At 32.6% G+C, this 14,940-nt stretch overlaps 1 long non-coding RNA gene across 1 annotated transcript; it reads left to right on the top strand.

The window, feature by feature from the left end:
- Nucleotides 1–2,209: 2,209 nt before the first annotated feature.
- On the top strand, nt 2,210–3,854 carry LOC147384377 (uncharacterized). Its single transcript, XR_015172797.1, has 2 exons — nt 2,210–2,437; nt 3,421–3,854. It is a non-coding gene; the product is annotated as an uncharacterized LOC147384377 (long non-coding RNA).
- Nucleotides 3,855–14,940: the final 11,086 nt, after the last annotated feature.

Consider the following 14,940-nt stretch of genomic DNA (forward strand, 5'->3'; position numbering starts at 1 on the left):
TTTGAAATGATAGCTTCCACTTGAAAATCTTCTAGAAGATCGATCTCTACAATTTTAAGATCCCCAACAATTAATTGAAGTTTATATACTTGGGACAAAACCAGTTTGTCGTTAAACATCTTAAATTCAAAATAATTATTAATAAGAAATTTTTGGTTACCTACTTCTTCTGTTTTGTATTTATTTTTTAAGACTTTCCATAGTTCTTTGGATGAATTGACAGTGCATTAGATATCGTAAATCAAATTGGAGAGTGCATTAATAATATAGTTTTTGCATAGAAAGTCATCATCTTTTCTTTCAATTCAACACTATCTTCTAGAGTAGTATTGGGAATGAGTTCTAGATCACCTTCTAGAACATATGCTATGTTCAATGTAGTTAGGAAGAACAACACTTTTTGTAGCCATTGAATAAAGTGTTGTCCATTGAAACGGTCCAGACAAGACATATCTTAATTCATGATTTAGAGAGAATGAAATGTCGAAACCTCTATCGAATAAGAATATTTGTTTAAAACTGTTGGAAATTGTGACCTTTAAAATCGAAAATAATTCAATGAAGGAAGAAGAATAACTTCTAAGCTCAAATCTGATTAATCTTTTTTAGACAAATATTCTCCCCTACTAGCTAGAACTACAGTACACAAGGGGTCAAAGAACAAATGCCTTGAGGATATAGAAAATGTTACACTCAAGTTACTAAATTAGATTATATACGATCCAATTTAATCTAGAACGCTTAGGAATAATAAGAAACTTACAATGCCTAGAGCTTAAGCTTAAAAAGAGGAGAACACATAAATTTTCAGTGAAGAAATCTGATTTCTGATTGATTTTTTATAGTCATTTTTGTGTTCGTTGACCAAGAGTCATGATTTAATATCTTTTGGTTTAATAACCGTTGGATTGTATCTAATCTTAGATCTAATGATCTAGATCACATCTTAGGGAAGGTATGTGTCTCATGTCTTTTAATCAACTCCTTTTAATTGAATTTGTATGACCTAGTGACTGTGATCGTGTCTAATCAGTTGCCATTTGATCTAACAGATCTCATTGTCCCTGATTGGATACTAATCACGAATCAACACACCTGATCGATTTTGAATGGGTACTAACTTGATCCAACGCACCAAATCATTCTCAATCAGGTATTATTTTGATCTATCATATTCTTCAGAACTAATCAGATACTAACTTGATCATGTAGTGCAAATCGCACTCAATCCATCACATGTAAAATATCGACCACAACCGTTGGATGGTTTCGTATCCCTAAAAATTTAAGGCTCACTAGTTCCTCACGAAGAGCAAAGTTCTCCTCAAAGCACTCAATGCACCCTAAAAGCTCAAATGCCCAAACACCCAATCGCTCATACGCATGGCTCACGTACGCGTGCGCACCACCTCGAAACACCGGATCAAAATCTTAAAAGTGTGACACAAATATAATTATGTTAACTACTACTTATAAGGTACACCATTATCTCACTTCTGAGCAATGTGAGATTATACCTTATATACACAAAATCTCAAAATCTAATTTAAGAAAAATCAAACAAATAAACCATAAAACTGATTTTTATTTTGAAAATAGTGAACACAAACTTTAGATTTTAGATTTTATATATCATCGAAAACCTTCAAGCATCAAGGGATTTATGTTTTTAGTTTGAAAGCACAGAGATGTATCTCAAATATTTCAAAACATGTAGGAAATATTGTCTAAATGACCCTAAAAAGTGTAAAATATATTAAATGTTTACTACATAAGTAAAAATCCTACCCCGATAAATAACTTAGAATGTGTGTTGTCATGCTAATTTTGATGAAACTCACTATTGAGTTGGAAAATTTCTCTTTATTCTAAAATCTCAGTTGTTTTTTCTTTTGTTAACTAATGATAATTTGACTGCCTATTTTTAAGGCTTTTTGACCTGGTAGTTCACGGAATCATAAATGTTTTTACTTGTGTCTATGAAGCAAAGGATCTACGGTTATGTGAATGGAGTGTACAAAAAATAGGAGTTAGATTATCACAAATATTTTTTATTTTTTTAATTGGCGTAGCAAACAAATTTTAGTCGATTCAAAGAGGGCCATGATATGTCTGAAAACTCACATATTTTCTAGTCTTCTAGTCAAAAGTCTTGCTCAATCAGTCCACACTGGCCTTTCCACACCACTACCTCGAAAATGAAGCCCACATGTCCTCCACACACTGGAAAAAAAGCAAAACCATCAATAATTCACTCTCTCAAACGCCATCCTATTTAAATGTTGATGAGGGTGTGGATACGAAACACAATTTAACTACTAAGTCCAGCATAACTGAGTCTCTTAGAACTCCATTATATGATGGCTCAATCAAGCATTTTCGTGCTAAAATCTCTGTTCCTAAAGCCCTACCTTAAACCCATACAAAGGATTATTGGGTAAGTTCTCTATTTCGTCTTTTGTACCAGTTCATTAGCTCACATAGGTCACCTGGAAGTATAGTTGAGTCCCCCATCACCATTGTTTCCATTATATTCAACACTTTTTAGTTGATTATTCGGAAAAGTTCTCATCATATTTTTATTTATCTTGAGAAAATTCAAGATATGTTACTGGATTATGGTATAGATTTGATTTTCTGGGTTTTCAATCTGATAACATACTTCACATTGAAATAGGTCTTTTGGGAGAAACTAACAAAAACTGATAAAAATCCCCAAGGGGTTGGCCTAGTGGCAAGCTGAGCCTTAATAAGCTCCTCAGGAAGGGTAGGTCAAGTGCTCAAAATCTTACGAAGTTATGAATTCCTTAGCTGTACGTAAGACTTTACGAGGGGTAGGTGCATGTGACCGTGGGAGTAGTCTCACCCGAAGAATAGGGATGCCCATGATGAGGAAAAAAACTGATCAAAATACCCTTGTCTTCACCTCTTTCTAAAAATGCTTGATTATTTTATTTTTTCGGAAAAACCAACATTATTTTTTTTATTTTTTTATATTTTTGCTAAGCTCTCACAAAACCCACTATGATTGACTTACACGAAAAAAATATATATTTATCCTTGTCTCCAACCTCGAGATTTTGCCTTCAACCTTTAAACCTCAAGAACAAGATGATAACTTGAAGAGAATAGGTCTTTGCAAGAGGTTGAAGATGTGTTCATTAAAGAAGTTGAATAGATTAATGCGGTTTAACATATTAAAAGGTCAAATACAATGGTGTTTTGCAAATGAATAATCAAGGGTTTTTCGCAAGATGTTGCAGACATGGGTGTTTTGGTCATTTTGTTTGTCTCCCAATAAGACCATGGTAACGGGGTGTATCACCAGATTGAAATTAGAGGATAGTATGTGTTAGTATAACATATTTTAGCTCTCAAATCACATGCTTATATAAATTTGTTGTTTTATTTCTCGGACAGAACATTGGCTGCTGAAGTAAGTGCCACAAATAAGAAGTCTGGTCAAGCTCAAGGAAGTGGCTCCTTTGAAGATTCCAAAGTACCGAAACCCAAAGATCCAAATCCAGGCAAACCTCCTCAAAACAACAAGCAGAATCCTAAAAACAACAACAACATCAAGGAATGAAAGAAGATATGGAGAAAGGAAAAATAGCTATATAAAAGGATATAATGATCTACGTATGATGTCAATCGTTTTTATTAGAAGTTTGTTCATCAGGAATTAAGATTAGCTAGTCAGCTTGAAGAAAAATATAAAGGTGTGGTTCAATAATGGATAGGCAACTCTTTATTGCATGTCCCTAGTCATCTTTGTATGTGTATCAGTTTTTCACTAATGAAAAATTTGCGCTTTAATGCTCATTGGTTGGGTTTGGAGTAAGCGGTTTTATTCATTTTAAAGTAACTTTCCATTCAAACTTTGTACCACGAAAAGTTTATATTTTTTTACTGCCCTAAGTAAATGAAGGGAAAATTACTATAAAAAAAAAAAAGGTTAAATATTTTAATATTTATAACAAAAAGAATCTATTTTTTAAAAATTTACCTAAAACAAAAAACAAATTAAGTCGCTGGACAGTCCAGCGTTTTAAGATGTTAAAATACATTGCTTTACCAAAAATGCCCCCTGAATGCTTAAAATGCTAAATTGTCCAGCATTTTAATAACTTGTTATAACACCCCAGCAATTTAGCATCCATCCAAAAGTTTGGACAGTCCAAGGAGTTATTAAAACGCTAAAATAATTGCATAGCTCGTGTGTGATAGGGAATTAATTTATAATCCTTATTGTTCATATTTTAGTTGATAAGCATCTTTATTGAACACTGGATTTCCATGACAATGATCCACCATATACATTCTCATAATTTATAATATTTTAACCCATTGGATCATCATTTCAGGTTAGTTTGAGTTTGGATGCCTTCCCACTTTGTAACAATATCAGAAATGGAGATCTCATTTTTAAATGCAATCAGTCCCAAAACATAATAAAAACAAACCAGTCCAACATAAACGAAAATACTAACCTGGATAACCTGGATGCTGAGTAATGGTTCAATAGAGAGGACTCTGAATCCAATAAATTCGAAGATCTGTTAGCAAAAAAGTTAGTTGATAGCGTAAGGCTTCTAGCTTCACTAGCAATATTCCAAAGATTAGATTATTGCACACAACCACCACTATGTGAAAAAAGCTCATATTTGACGATCTCAGCCCGTCAAATTTAGAGAAATTTGACAGACCATCCCGTCAAATATTTTCTTATAGAATTTTATTTTTGACGACCTTGAACTATAAAATTATTGGAGAGTGAGCTTAAAAAAAATATAAAAAATATCCATAGAGTATGACCGTTGAATATGGAGGTTTAACAAATAATAGGATTGTCCTCTAATTCACCAATCACAACAAATAAAATATTAATAAAAAAAATTAAAAAATTAAAAAATAAAACAAAAGTCATAAAACAAGCTCCAAATTAAACTAAAAAACTTAAAATTCATTTTATATATTGAAATTTCATTACTAAAGAAGCTTTAATTGAAGAAATTGGACAATTGAGTTGTATAATTATTTGGAAATAAAACACAATCAAAAGCAAATGGTTGTGATGCCTTTGATCTCTTCTGGTTCTCTCCGCTCTATCGTGTCCACTTCTTTTCTTCAAGGTTTGGATTTCCCCTACATTTCCACTATTTTCAAAGAAATATGACGTTAATGATGTAATCAATAGACAATATCTTATGATCAGTTGTCACAAAACCAGAAAAAGAAAAAAAAAAGCTGATAGACAATTTTAAAAAAAAAACTTGCCGCATTTGAAATAAAAATCGGAATATGGGCAAATAGTAATGCCATTGTAGTACATAAAAGCCCAGGAGCATCATAATCCACTCTAAATCCCAAGCAATCATAGAGCCAGGTTTTAATTGTCCAATCAATGGTAGTAAAGAAAATGAACTGCACATATCTAATGTGAGTCATTCTACATAATACAAATCCATAGATAATAAATTCTAAAGGAGAGGTACCTAGATATTCTCTTTATAGTGAGGTCAGAAAGAGTAAACAGGAGCTTCATAACCTTCAAATATGTTCAGCCTGCGTCTAGCTACAACATTCCAAACCTATTATATGAGGAAGTAACATGAACACAACCAAATTAACTTTTTCTGCCAAAACCAAATAAAGCTTCAAAGTTAATACCTTAATTGTTTGATTGTCACCACATGTGCCAATGCAAAGTTGTTGGTTGGGATGGATCATTAACTCTACCAATATGGGCATCAGTCTACAACACACACACAGTCAACAATCTTTATCTTGCTTGACTAAGAAAACAAAAACATCCACGCCATGTAGGATACCTCCAAATGTTGTCTCAATTCTCCAATTGGACTGTAAGTATATGTTTGAACAATGTGTTTCGAGAATGCAACACCTAGAAGATACAAGATAAAGTAACAGATCTAAAGGAAAGAAATAACAGATAAAACTAGAAGACCCAAGTATAGATCGATATGGTCCCCAAATGCAGCGATTAACAAATACCAAAGCATCTTTCCTCATTGATGCCTGAAAAATTAACCAAGATCAATTATAAATATATTTATACCACGGTTCTCTATTTAGTAACCTAATTCAATCGGTATCGATTGGCACTATTGAGATTTAATGGTGTTAGACCCCATGAAGATACAAGATAAAGTAATTACCTGCAATGGCATTGAACAACTAAGATATCCCAAATCTCGAAAGGTTTATATGCTAGTATTTCTCAAGATCCAACTTCCCAAATCACAATGTCACCAACATTTTTCCCAACTAAAACATAAAATTAGAACAAGAATGAGTTCAACAATAAAAAATAGTGTTATGGCTCAAAATAAATAAATTATATGCCAAAATCTAAAAAGAAGTTCAAAAAGCAGTTGTTCAAGTAGCAAACCTAGAAGAATGATCTGTTGATGTGGATCGAAGTCTATGCTCTTGACATTAGATCCTTGGTTAAGGGTCCACACAACAGTTTTAGGGAAGTCATCTTTGCCATTGATGTTCACCGGCCATAAATTTTTCTTTATCTACATTTCTTTCAAATTTAACCAGGCTTTCCAGCCATCATTAGTCTTATCTTTAGTCTTCATTATTGTTGCAAGGAGATTTCTGCCACATTCTTTTCAACATGCATCACATATATATTATGACGTATAGGAAGTTCCTTCCAATATGGTAAGTCAAAGAATATTGACTTTTTTGACCATAGAATCTCATCATTTGCAGACTTCTTCCTCTTATTGTTAGGGACTTTTCCAAATTCAGTGAGAATAATATTCATTTTGTTTAATAATTAAATACCATTCAAATGATGACTCGGCTTCCTATGTTCTTCCATGTCATTAAACTGTGGTTTTTGAATTCTAAAACGATGTGTTGGATTGGCTAAGAATTTTCTGTGTCCCATGTAAGCAATCTTCCTTCCATGTTTTAAGCAGATTAATTATGTCGTTTCACTACAAACAGGATATCCAAACTTACATGCGGTCCTACAATCTGACATATGACTATACATTGAAAAATCATATATAACCCATAGCAAAATTTCTTTCATGGTAAACATACTCTTAGTGATACAATCATATGTTTCAATTCTAGTCGATCATAACTCATCCAACTCTACGATCAATGATTGTAAGTAGATGTTAATGTCATGTCTTGAACTATTTTTTCCAAGAATCAATAATGTTAACATTGTAAATTCTTTTCGTATACATAACGATGGTGGAAGATTGTACGGAGCAACCATAACTAGCCAACAACTATATGAATTATTTTTTATTTTAAATAAATTAAATTCATCTGTTGCAAGTCCTAACCGTACATTACGTGGTTCAACAACAAAGTCTTTCCATTTAAAATCTACTGTTCTCCAACAAATATAATCCCTCGGATGATGTATGAACATCTTATTTTCATTTTCATCGACTTTGGAATGCCATTTCATATTCTTTGTAATCCACGATACAGTGTACATCCATTTCAATCTTGGTGTAAGTGGAAAATACCTTAGAATTTTTTGTGGTGGACTCTTGCTCTTTGACTTTCTTTCGTTAATCGGTATCCATCTACTCTCGTTACATTTATGACAATTATCCCTATATTCACGCTTTCTCCAATACAACATGCAATCATTAGGCATACATGAATAACTTCACAGTTTATTATCAAATTCTTAATCATTTTCTTCGTAGAGTAGGTGTTCTTTGGTAAAATGTTCTCCTTCGGTAGTATTCTTTTAATCATTTGCAATAACTCGTTAAAGTTCTTGTAGGACCATTGATGTCTACTCTTCATGCTCAACAATTCAACTGTAATCGATAATTTTGTATTTTCTTATCGACACGACAGATATAGGGGTTGTATCGTATCTTCCATCATTCTCTTATATTGAATATTATCTGCAATGTGACCATCATTTCCTTCACGACATTCAACTACAAAAGTATGTACATCATCTTTAACTTCTTCATTAGGAAAATGGCTAAGTGCATCATTCAATGTATCAGCCACTCTTGGGAGTGCATCTTTGTCATACTGACTATCAGATGCACTAGCATCAACTGTAACATGACTTTAACCCCAATGTTCACCATGCAAACTCCATGTTGTGTAAATGTATCGATACCATCACAGATTAGGCATTCTGAAATTATATCTAGTTTTTTTCTTCCCAGAAGACGTGTTACGACATTTGATACAAAGACAATATAGTAACCATCAACCTCCAAACTTAGACTATTTTATTTCAAATGTGCGAGGAAAGAATATACACCTTTAAGGTATTCATTTGATAACCTAGTTTTCATTATCCACTATTTACTTGGAATCATCAACATCGAAGATATCTACAAGTTTAATGAGTAGGACGACATAGTTTAATGGAACTTTTCACAAATTGAAAACAAAATGTATCTTGACATAATCTCTTAGATATACGTGAAATATGCAATACTTAATTATAATATAATTACCACACATCTCATTTCCTTAATTTACATACAATGCTTTGATTCAAAATATGTCGTATAGATTTTTTTCCCACCACTAACCTATTGATAAAAATGGAAAGCCATATGCACATGGGATGGGACCGGGCTCAATGACACGATACAATAATGATCTTTGGCTTGAAGACTTGGATTCTGGTTAAAGGCATGAAAAAGAAAAATTGGTCTCAAAAACCTAAAGCTTCTCACAAGGATAAATCTTTAAGGGTTCATTATCACGGACCTAACCCTTCGTCGTGTATAGTGCCCATGCAGCTTAAAGTCTTAAACTGATCTCCTTGATGAAGCTCAAGTCAATCTTATGTCCCAAAATGAATTAGAAGTTACCCATTAACCCAACTCTCTTAGGCAATCAGACACATAAGACAACACACACAAACCCACAAAGTGCTTAGAATCTTAAAGGTTTTGCTTACTCAAGCATATGTACAAATGAGACACTCACCCCCGTATATAGAAAGGAGGAGGCGAACAACTAAGATCAAACCACATAAAATGGGCATAGACCCATAGCTCAGTTGATTTGTCACAATGCAAAACAACTTTGAGGTCGTAGGTTCAAGTCCAGCTAACTCATTAAAACACACACACATGATCAATCTAATGGTACACGAACACTAGAATTCTCTATAAAAAATCATCGAAACAAACTTCCATACTCAACCTATTATGTACAACATGGAATTCTTTAGAAACTATGGTGCAACTGAAGAACCCTGCACACTCTTTTTGAATAATCTACCTAACTCTAGTATTCTCCAAGCTTTTCTAAATCATTTTAGCTTCTCCACAACTTGTCGAAATGGGTAAATCTCGTGGAAAAAAGCCAAAGTTGATTTATTCACAATTTCATTTCTGTATTTTAAAGCCCAAATCTAAATTCCAGACTCATTCAAATCAAGTTAAATGCTTCAAAATATAGTTATCTATTGGTATCGAGATTGATACGAAACATTAAATTTATCCAAATGTATGCAGTACCGTTTCTTTCCTTGAATGAAACATTCCTCCAAAATGATATTTTAAATCTTATAGAGTTAGAACTCAACTATATCAATAGTTTCACTCTTTTAGCTTTAGGTGATCTTGATTTCCTTGAAGTAAATAATTCATCTTCTCTTCTATGTAATTTTCTTCATCTTTATTTTTTTTTTTCGTTTCATAATTCATATCTGTGTAATTAAAAGATTGTATCAGATTGGTTAGCACACCCTTATGTTTTGAACCAATTTGGAAAAACCCAATCAATATTCAATATCCATGAGAAAAATGAAATTAGTCCAGATTTGACTTGCATTAGGATTTTGATGTACAACTTCACTTTAGGTTTGAAGTTCACAAGTTTACAAATTTTCAATCCAAATCTAAATATATCGGATAAAAAAATCCTAATACAATCTATATAAAGAAAAGAAGGATTAGAGAGAGTACATAGTCCGAAGTCGCAATGATTCCTGGTTTGTCGCATGAGGTGATGTAGCAGGTGACTGTGCCTTGGTGGCCAATGTGATCACTTCGAGCCATCAGAGATAGGTAGCAAGATCAATAGATCACTTCGAGCTATCAAAGACAAGTAGTGAGATCGGTAGATCACTTCAAGAAATGAGAAATGAGATATAGAGAGAACGAGGATTAGATCTAGATCGAGATCGATTAGATAGAGAGGGATATAAGATCAATCAAGAGAGATTGAGGGGTCGATTGAGAGAGAGACTGTGAGAGAGAGATGGAGAGGTCGATAGATTGATCAAGAAAAAGAGAGAGAGAGAGAGAACGAGGTCAATCGAGAAAGATACTATGAGAGAGAGATAGAGAGGTCAATTGATCAATCGAGAGAGAGAGCGAGATCGATTGAGAGAGAGAATGTGAGAGAGAGATGGAGAAGTCGATTGAGAGAGACAGAGAGAGACAGATGATATCGAAAGAGAGACAGTAAGAGAGAGATCAATAAAAAGACTGAAAACGTGGTCGAAAGTCCACAGAATTTTGGGTTTCAAAATTCATCTGGCCAGACCCAACTATTTTTTTGATTAAAATTTGGGATTTTCACGTAGTGCATAAAGTTGGAGGTTGAATTAAATTGTTAACATGAACTACTATTACCAAATCTTGTTGTAACCATGTTTACATTGACCATTATATAGATGACTTGAGAGAAATGATCATTATAAAATCAATTGGGTATGAGGCTCATTGGATCAACCAAGGATGGGTTGGGTGCAATGGTCACAATGAGCCAAACTAACAAATAAGATCTAACCAATAAGCACCATACAATTGAAGATGTTTATATAGTAAATTTATATAAATTGAGATATAACGGATTTCATACCTCAAAAGTGACGATTGACCAAATAATAATTACACCTTGGATACGCACCATTACATTCAATTGGATACGTACTGTTACATTCATCTACATGTGTTACTTTTTCTATTTGGAGAGGAGATCTCTTTTGGTGATTAATTACATTGATGAGGTCAAGGGAGATGTCATCATTTGAAAATTTTAAAGAGACATCTTAAATATTTACATAAGTGTGGGGGCCAAATAAATCCAAATTAATTGAATTGAACAACCTATAGGGGAATACTAGAAAAGAAAAGAAACAAATTTGCCCTCCTCCAATGGATGAACTAAAGTTCTACACAGGAAGACCTTATCGACAAGCCCGTCAATTGCGACAATAACCGTGAAATATCAATTTAGAGTAATCAATTAAAGCCTCCTTAGTTAGAAGTTGTATCCAAATCCATAAACGGATAAGTTTTAGAATCTACCTTAACAACTAAAATTTTAAGTTGGCATTCAAATTACAAGAGTACAAATATAAGCATTAAAAAAAATTTAAGAACATAGAAGGCAGAAGGTTGAAAACTTGGAGTATCTCAAACATCTATATGGATAGCACATCCATGTGACACCACAAACATGATCGGCTGCATCATGAATGTTGAACACAAAATCTTAAGAATTCTATTAAATTTGGGAGTTCATGATGGTTGTCCATTTTCAAAACCTCTAATTAGGGGCTAACACAGCAACCCACATGGCTCAAATGAGCACCTCAATCTAGTTTCTAGATATTTCTTTTATCCATATAACATATTTCCATATAAATAATCTTATATTAGGAAAAAAAATTATATAATAAAATATCAAATTAATGAAAGCTAACATTTACTTCATAGAATTGTAGATGAAAAGATTAAGAAATAAAGAAACTAAACATGAATTAATACATGGAAATGATCATAGAAATGAAGAAATTATACATGAATTGGTTGGTAATATTGTGGATAATGATGATGGGAGCTCTAAGGAAATGTTTTTTTTTTCCATTCTCGAAACCATTCAATGAATCAAATAATAGAAAGATGCAACTATAGATGATTCAAACAACTAAATAATCAATCTCTAAAAAATCCTAAAACTCACCGTGCCATGCGAACACCTGAGAGAACTCAACAATAATCAGGTCTGAATTGAATACCTAGAACCACTAAATAAAACAAAGATGATTAAAAAATGATATATACTTATTTTGGTAATTATTTATTTTTCTCAAAATGGACATTGAATTTACTTTTGTACCAGTTTGAAAATAGATACAAATGGTTTTTTTATTAGAGATTCACAAAAAAAAGTATAATAAAATCATTATGATTAATATTATAGAAAGTATCTTTTTGGTAAAAATAAATAAATATCAGAACAAACTTACAGACCTAGAATAAAGATAGCTACAATTACCTCCACTACTTTTACTTATTACACCCAAATTTCTCAAATTCTTTATCACATCCGAATTTGTAATTTTTCCCTCGAATAGCAATCAGTTTCACTACCAATTGGCAATCGGGACAATCAAACAGCATCATTGATAATAAAAGTAGACTCTTGAGCATGTGAGATAAATGTATGTGTTCTAGGGTTTCACAACTCCACTAGTGCCACAACATGAAAATCTCCACTACTGCTAACAGACCAAACTCTTCCAATCTTCTTCTTATGGAATCATGCCTTAATACTCTCTTGACCCCATGTAGCCCATGCTAATGGTTTTCCTACTGCCAATATAATGGACTTCCCAAACAACAATCTAATTTTCCTCTTCTATAACAAAATGGATGGGTTTCTAAATCACATGATCTGTTGAAGCACCTTTCGACAACAACGCGGGCTGTAGAGAGTGAGGAATGTTGGTTGTTTTACTATTGCAATTAGTATGGTTTGTAATGATTGGCATATTTGTAATATGTCGCTTATAACCAATTTTTACAGATCTTTTTAGTGAAGTCTGATGTTGCTAGATGGGTAGCCTTTATAAAGGTGGCTAGACAATATTTCCTTTTGTTTCTCAATATTTCTTACTACTTTTTACCCGGACTTGGGTTTAATGTGATTTCAGAACCATATTAACAAAAATGATTACCTTGGAGAATACACCGGTGAATTGATCTCCTACAAAGAAGTAGACAAGCGAGAAAAAATTTATTACCGTGCAAACTTGTTTCTTTTTTATTTGAATGACTAGGCAAGTGATAAGCTTTATTGATTCTTAATTTCATCTGCCTTCTTGGATTGAATAGGTGTTCATTGTAGACTTGATATGAGAGGCTTCTAAGTATGTTTCCCTTTTCGGTGGTTATTGAGTATAAATTCATTTTCTTTTTTCATAGACTCATTGCTTTAACTCCTGTATAGAAAGCTATAATTTGGAAAATATAGGAGTACATAACATTACATTTTATATGTATTCTACTTATTGAATATCTCTTTTGTGGCTATAATGCGACGGTTCTTGCCTATGGCTAAGTCCTACATCTCTAATTTGCATTTTTTTTTCTTTTCATTTTATTAGAACCTTTAAAAAATAAAACTAAGCTATCGGCACAACATATTTTGTTTATCATTGGTGCATATTGGTTTAGGGAAGACATATACATTGGGTACCAATTACATATGAGAAGCAAGTAGTAGTGGAATTATTTAGGTCTCTTTGGTGAGAAGTAGTTTTGAATTTGGAATTTGTGTTTTTGTTTCCCATTCTTAATTTTAGTTGAACAATTTTTACTATTATGTTTGTTAATTAGTTGGTATTGCAATGATACGTTTTGTATAATGTTTCTAATTGGATTTTATATTAATTGAATTTCTTGGGTGTTCAAGATTTGGTTTATATGAGTAATCTTTGTTTTGTATTTTTTCTTTTTTTTTTTCTTCTTTTTTCTTCTTTTTTTATTTTTATTGTTTCGTTTGTTGTGATTGGAGAATTAGAAGATCATCCTATTGTTTGCTAAACCTCCATATTCGACGACCATAGACAAGAATGTGGTCGTTTGTTAAGCTTATCCTCTAATAATTTGATAGTTTAGGGCTTCAAAAAAAATTCTACAAGAAAATATTTGACGAGACATATTTGACAGGTTGGTTCGTCAAATTTCTCAAAATTTGACAGGCTAAGGCCATCAAATATGGGCCTTTTTCGCATAATGTTGATTCCTATGCTTTACACCATCTCATTTGTCCGTTTGATGTTCTTTCTCAAAAAACATTTGAGACTGGAAAATCCATATGTAATTGATTCCGAGTAACAGCGACTTAAATCATCTTTAGTTCTAAATTGATTTCCTTGCTTCAACCTTCATTCCACACACTCTCTCGAATTGATGATTGAGATTAAAAGAAGAAACACAAATTTTCTTGAGACCAATACATTTTTATAAGGGAATTAATATAAATATCTTAGTATACATTTTTCTTGAAAATACTTACCATTTTCATCATTTGTCTAAAAGAGTGGCTCAAACGTGGCTTGAGACTAATATTAAATAAATGGTCCTTACTCTTTCTTGCCTTATCATTATATCTAGGAAATGCTGCCAGAATCAGACCCCTCCATGCATTAAGAAAAGCAAAATCATCAATAATTAACTCGTAGACACACTCACCCTGATGGGACTATCGTTGTTATTCCCACCGGAATTAATATTAATCTTACTTTTACCTTACTTGTGGGATAAGTAGGGGATCGGACCCAAGATAAAGGGGGAGTAGAGTTAAACTAAGAGGATAAAATTCGAATTAATAAAAATGACTTAAAATTATTTTTCTTTGTATTTTTGAACTTATCAAGAATATTTAAAGTTGCTAGAAAATTAACCAAAGTAAATGAAATTAAAAGCAAGTAAACTTATGAAATTAAAGCACTATTGAAGGTGGATCTATCTAGAATATGTTGATGAGAAATTCCTAATCTCTAGCCTTTTTATAACTCAATCGTAAGGGCTTGGTGTTAGCTCCTTAGATCGAAAAATTTAGCAAATGAAATTAAATGAAAGAACATAAACAAAGTAAAATTCTTTAAACTTCCTACCACCAATTATCTAGTTTAAGCATACTTTATCT

Source organism: Akebia trifoliata, chromosome 15 (genome assembly GCF_017979445.1).
Source record: "Akebia trifoliata isolate Shusen 1 chromosome 15, ASM1797944v1, whole genome shotgun sequence".
Taxonomy (NCBI): Eukaryota; Viridiplantae; Streptophyta; class Magnoliopsida; order Ranunculales; family Lardizabalaceae; genus Akebia; species Akebia trifoliata.